The sequence below is a fragment of the Octodon degus genome, unplaced genomic scaffold, assembly GCF_000260255.1.
Source record: "Octodon degus isolate 3935 unplaced genomic scaffold, OctDeg1.0 scaffold00110, whole genome shotgun sequence".
Classification (NCBI taxonomy): Eukaryota; Metazoa; Chordata; class Mammalia; order Rodentia; family Octodontidae; genus Octodon; species Octodon degus.
The window spans coordinates 2,962,252-2,968,929 of NW_004524686.1; the positions used below are offsets into that span (position 1 = coordinate 2,962,252).

At 39.4% G+C, this 6,678-nt stretch overlaps 1 protein-coding gene across 4 annotated transcripts in view; it reads left to right on the forward strand.

Annotated features, from left to right (window-relative positions):
* Window positions 1-6,678, forward strand: part of Tbl1xr1 (transducin beta like 1 X-linked receptor 1) — a 178,314-nt gene that overhangs the window by 1,397 nt on the left and 170,239 nt on the right. For 2 of the 4 annotated variants that reach the window (XM_023699084.1, XM_004639335.2), the window contains exon 1: window positions 7-97. The exons of 1 other annotated variant lie outside the window; for it this stretch is intronic. The gene's annotated coding sequence lies outside the window, so the exon portion shown is untranslated. Of the gene's footprint in view, window positions 1-6; window positions 98-6,678 lie in introns of those variants that run through there. One more of the 4 variants, XM_023699086.1, reaches the window with a different exon arrangement.

Genomic DNA, 6,678 nt, shown 5'->3' on the forward strand with positions numbered 1-6,678 from the left:
GCGACCGGGCGCCCGTCCTCGGCGGGAGGCGGTGGGCAGAGCGCTTTGAAGTTGGGTTCGGAAGTGTAGAATTGGCAAAGTTACTGCCAGCTTCCTGGTAAGTTTTGGGTGGCACGGAGTCGCATTCTTTTCTGACTGTTGAAGGCCACGTTGTGAGAAGGTGGTGTCTCCCAAACTTCCTCTTTGCAGCCCATGGCAAGCTTTTTTATTTTTATTTTTTGTTTGTTTTTGAACTGGAGCAGACTTTTATTTAAGTGGAGCATTAATCTTCAGTGGCAGCTCCAGGGAGGCCATGCGTGCGTTAACGTGCTCAGTATTTTTGGAAGTTCTTAATTGCTGAAATACACATATCAGTGTCGTGGCAAAGGGCATAAAAATTGGGTTGTGAAAATGGTGTGCTCCTTGTAGGGTTTCGGTTGTGCCGCCTGGAGAGAAATGCTGTTGGGTTATCTAACATTGTAAAATAATTCTAATGGTCATACACGGGAAGTGTTTGAACGTAGTGAATCCGATTTCTTCGGTGTCTGTGGAGTTTACAGTATTTAACATTTTGGATTTTGCCGGCACCAGGGATGAAGTACCTATGTTATTTACGGTTGACTTAGGGAAGTTTACTGTTGGTGTTCTTGTTTTCCAGTCAAGAGCCTTGTGCTGATCCAAACATTTTGTTAATAAAATATGGTGGGTGAAATGGTGTGTTATTTTTAGCCCGGCTGAACGCACCCCTCCCCCAGTATAATTCTCTTTCCTTTTTTCCCTAAAGACTACTTCACAAATTTGATTAATGAGAGGCCGTATCACGGTGTTTTTATCCACTTACTAAAACAACTTGCAGTAGGTGTTCTTCTACCCTGAAGATAGCCAGTGACTTTTTCAGTTTCCCAGTGTGATCTGTATTCATTTTTGTTAAGCAAGACCCACAGCAATTGGTCTATTTCAGAAATTCTGACTCCTTGGGACTGTATGTGTTCACTGTTTTATTGAGTTTAAGGTTTGGGGATACTGGGTAGATTGGGCTCCATGAAAGCATAGTGTATGTTGGATCGTCTTAGGGGAGTCAAGGCAGGGCTCCCAATTGTCATTAGGAGTTCTAGAAATAGTTTGCCTTTACCTATGGAGGAGGGGTGGGAGAAAGAATGCCTCAGAGTGGTTGAGCATGTGATGTGTGTTTATATTTTGCTTTTCTGTCGAGGTTTTCTGCTTGTGTGGATACGAGGGGTGCGTTTTGTTTTTCATTTCTGCTGTATGTAGTCAGTCATTAAATCAACGCTTTTTTGGGGGGGCAATTTACATGGTTAGGTTCAGACCTATAGAGTTTAAGACAAAATACAAAGTATGGGAATGAAAATAGTAAGTGCCTGAGAAGTTAACTTACTTTGAAGGAGGACAGCTGAGGACTTAGAAATGGCTTAAAAATTGTTGTCAAGCTCAACATCGGTTTAAGATATTTTTGTTCTGACATACTAGCTTTGGTTCTTATAAAAACCTACTTGATAAGTGGAATGGCTCCTTCCTTTAGTTGTAGTTTTGTATTAGTTGTGTCAAGGAAGTGTTAAGTATTTTAGTAACTTTTTATACAGTATGTCCAGGAATCTTTTTAAGACTTCTGTTCTCCAAACCTAATCAAGGCTTTTCTCATTTACCATGATACCTATCTACCAAGAAATGACTGCTTCCTGCGTGCTGGGGGCCTTTTGGCAAGCAGATGAGGGGAAAGATCAGTAAACAGAGGGGTTACTGATAAAAGGGGATGTGATTAATAGACCTTTGGAGCATCAACCTGTTGAATAGATACATTAGTACAGCGATGTAATACAAGTACAGACTGGTTAGGTGAGTAGCTGACCAAGGAATACCCCTTTCCATAGCTTATGACAGGATTACTAAGAATTTCTCACTCAACACATTTAGATGGAGTGATGTGAAAAATTGGTTGAAGTTGTTCATTTTTGGAAGTATTTGTTAAAAAATCCACAGCATGAATTGGGGAGGCCAGGGTAGGTATGACAAAACATAGGCTTTCCCTGGGACTTAATATTTTTCTAGAACATGTGAATTTGACTGTTCACAAGTAAATTACAGTGTTGTAACTGAAAAGCAGGAAAAAAAAAAAGCAAAAGACATTTGTGTTTTATACTCAGTTTCCATACTACAGAGGGTTTAGGACCCCATGGCCATGTAGTAAAGAAATGGTTGTTTACTATGCAAACCACTCCACCACCTACAGTACCTTAAAGTTTAAAAACAACAGCAGCAGCAACTGTTCTGTGAGAGAGCTGGAGATTTGGCTACTTACTGTCTGGAATTGTGTTCAATAAGGGTACAGTAAATACACATTTACTGTAGAGCTTCAAGAAAGGGATTCAGCCCAGGCTGCCTTGTAGGTGGTGTGAGGTGCTTTCTGTGTCACTTATGCCACAGGCTAATCCTGTGAGGTCGATAGTGTTGGCCTTTATTTGTGGATGATGAAACAGAGTGCAAAGGATTTAATTCATTTGGTCAAGGTCACAAAATGATTAGAGGTTGCACCAGGATTCAAACTTGGGTCTCTCTGACCCCTAGTCCATGTTCTTTGTACGTGAACATATTTGTGACAAAATTTCACAGCTATTTTGTCAGTGTTAGTGTGTAGTTAGCCTTACAAAAGACTCATGTTTTTAACCAAGTTTGTATTTCTACAGTTGGGCCTCTCTGTACTAACTAGGTCAAGTGATTACATGGATAAATGAAATTCCTAAGATTCATATCACTGTGCTTAACTCCCTAGCACTATTTAATAAGATGCACTCTTATAAGCTGCTGCATTTCCTACTTTAAGATTGGTGAGGGTGAAAGAACCTCTGAAATAATACCAGCTGAATTAAGAAAATATTCCATGTTTTAAATAAAAGTGGAAAAGCAAATAAGTATGTGCTTAATTATCTTGAGGATTTATATTCCTGCAATTTGTGTAAGAAAAGTCGATTTAAGTTTTTGTGTTGTAGTACAACCAGAGACTTTGCAGGGACCTACTTGTGTTGAAACTCAGGCTGTATTTCTTACTGGCTGTGTGACCTTGGGGAAGTGATCTGTGCCTTGTCCTAGTTTCTTTACCTGTGCAATGGGGACAATCTAGAATTCATTGAGTTGAAACATTTAGGTGAGTTAGTATGTGTGGGCTTGACCTACCAATTATTTTAGAGCAGTATGGGTTTGGTTTTGTATTACATTTTGGTTACTAGTTTTAATGGGGGCATAATGTCACTTAGAAGTTCTGTTGCTTAAGTTGCAGGGTAACGTTTTTGAAATATGTTTAGTGTGATTTGTTTACTCTGAAAAGTCATGACTTAAGAGTTTTATACACCTTGAAGAATTAGGTGGATGCTATCGGGGTCTGGATGTGGTAACGTTTGGTGGATGTTGGTTGGTGCAGTGGTTGTTCTTTTGGATGCTTTTTGTCTCTGCTCAGTTATGTTTGGAATTTGTAAAAATTACTGTATTTGAAACATTTTTGAATTGTTTAGATTAAAAGGAACTCTTGAGGATGGATCCAGCAATATTTTCAGTCTTCTAGGTTGATCACATCCAGTAGGTCTGTTTTCTCCCACTCCTCTTCTTTCTCCCCTTTTTCCTTCCCTCTTTCTTTTCCTAGAACTGGTCCCGTCTCTCTCCATCTCTCTACCTGGAATTGAACCCAGGGATATCACACTGAGTGAACACCTCCACCAAAACAAACAAACAAACAAACAAACAAAAAACACCAAACAAGCCAAGTAGTTTTGAGGGAGGGTCTTCCTAAATGGTCCAGGCTAACTTTGATCTTGGAGATCTTCTAGCCTCAGTCTCCCCAGTAGCAGGGATTACAGCCATTTGCCACCATACTTGGCTCATCTGAGTTCTCTTTGTTTGTATTTAGTACAGGGTCCACGGGGTCTTACTGTATAGATCGGACTCCTACTGATTCTGTTTTCAACTTCCCAAGTGCTGGGATTATAGGCATGTGGCAGCATGCCCAGTCTCAATTGCCATCTCAGCGTGGCGGGGGTGGGGTGGCGGTGGCGGTGGCGGTGGCAGGGCACACCAGGTATGAATCCTGGCTGCTGCGCTCTGCCTAAGCAGGTGTTTTAATCTGCTAAACTGTCTGGCCAGCGTCTTTCTTTTGAGACAGGGTCTTGCTGTATAGTTCAGGCTGCCCAGGCTGGCCTCGAATTTACAGCAGTTCTCCTGCCTCAGCCTCCCAAATGCTGGGATTCAGGAGTGTACTCCCACAGTAGGCTTTGTTGTGTATTTTATATCTGTCAAGATCTTTTGTCTAAAATATCTGAACCTTAGTTGATTTTCGCTACTCATTTTTTTTTCATAATTTTATTGATAAACAAATAGCAATGAGAGTTTCAAATCAAATCGCTAGGACAGTTTCAGTAATTAACACACTGCATACATTCTTCTTAGTGGTTAATTGCTGTACAAGCTACTCATTCATTTTAAAAATTCTTTTAAATTATTCTTAATTCTGCAATATTTGCAACTGATACAGTTCTGTGGTCAGGCCTATACTGGGCCTTTAACAAGTACTTGTGACAATCTCAACAGCTATTACTCTTAACAATGAAAAAGTGAAGGCTCAGGTAGTAAAGGGGCAAGAGTAGACATTTAGGCCCAGTTTGGCTGACTGGTAGGCCAGTATTCTTACCTAGGAGTCTACTATCAATGAGTGAAGAACAAGTGAATGGTTTTGGGTTTGGGTTATTGATTGCATTGTCTAGATGGTTGTCCTGAGCAACCTTTCTTTTCTATCTTATCCTCTGTAACTACTGACAGTATAATTTATTTAAAGTATTGGTTTCATTATGTCAGCTTCCCTGCTGGAGAACCCATAATGGATTCTTTTTGCCAACTGGATTGAGTTCATATGCTTCAGTCAAGCTTTTAAAGCTTTATTCTACCTAGTCAGCTTTATTTCCCACTCTTTCCAACTGGGATGGATGCTTGCCTGCCTCTCATATTCTGCAGTTTTTCCATACTCATTACATCTCTGGTTTTTCCTTCTCTGTATCCTTTTTATAGCTTAGGTTTAGCTTTGCTTCTATGAAGCCTGTTCTGGCCTTTTGACTCAGATTGTTACATTTAACAAATAGAAGAAATCCCATATGTAGTCATTCTTTCATGACTATGTGTCATTTTGCCTCAACTGCATATTATGCTTCTTGAAAGAAGAAAATATTTTTCTTAGTATTTGTCAGAGTTCTTGGTTTTTGTATCAAAGGCTGTGTACCATTTTCATGTATATGGTCTTATACTAACATGCGATCAGTGGTATCCCTGTTCCACTGTTAGTGTGTGACAGAGATTAGCTTTGAATTAGACTTTCGAGGTTTATTCACATTTAACTGTTTACTTCCATTTTAATATCAGAATTGACCAGGAAGAAAGCGAGAAAAGTTATTGGTGGAATTAAGTGAAAATGTGTAGATTTGTCATTTTGATTGTAATACAGTATATAATAGCAGTGATTATTGGGGTAAAACTTAAGATAGGAGTCATCGCAGAGTAAGTAGGTCAACTTCATTTGTACAAACCTTTAACACATGTTACTTATTTTTCTTTTTAAGACAAATGATACTAATATATGAGTTTTGTAAAACCTCAGTGTTCAGGTTTAATTGTAATATTTGGCACTTTGCAATAAATACATGGTTGTGTGTTGCAGTTTGGGCACTCTTAAGGGTTTCCCACCACTGACTTACTGGTTATGCAGGTTGAATGTTCCTTACCAGAAAAGCCTGGGACCCAGAAGTGCTTAGAATTTGTGATTTTTGTCCATTTATCTATATCTATATCTATATCTATATCTATATCTATATCTATGTCTATATCTATATAATAGGATATCTTTGGAAGGGAACCCAAGAATAAGTGTGAAAAGTCAGTTGAGTTTCATAAACACATTGTACAGGTCACTTGAAGACATTTTATAGAGCATTTTTATTGTATCCTGTGAAATATCCTTTGTGGAATTTTCCACTTACTGCATCAGGTTGATAGTCAAAATGTTTTGGATTTCAGCGTATGTTGGATTTTCTGATGAGGGGTGCTCAATCTGTATGCATGCTAGACATCATATTGTTTGTGCTCTTGGGCTTTTTTTTTTTTTTTTTTTTGTGGTACCAGGGATCAAACTTGGGACCTTGTGCTTGCCAGGCAGGCATTTATGCTGCTGAGCTATCTCCCTGGCTCTGTTTGTGCTCTTGGATTTCATTTTTACCCGTAAGGCTGTTTCCTCATTATTTCTTAGGTAGTGTACCTCTATAAGATTGTGGCTTTTTGTGTGTGTGATTTTAAGATCAAACTCAGGTCCTCAAATATGCTAGGCAAACTACCACTGAGTTATATTCCCCATCCATCCTTCTGTCCTCCTTTCTCTGTTTCCTTCCCTCCCTTCCTCCTTTATTTTTGGTACTAGGAATCAGATATGACCCTGTGCTTGCCAGGCAGGTGCCTATGCTGCTTAGCTATATCCCCGGCACTCCCAGTCCTTTTTAAATTGTATTTTGAGACAGGGTCTGGCTAAATTGGCCAGATTGACTTCAGATTTGTCATCTTCATTTCACAGCCTCCTGTGTAAATGGGATTACAGGAATTCACCACAGTGTCTGCTAAGATTGTGTTTTTAGTTTTTACTGTAGGGCTGTGCCATGT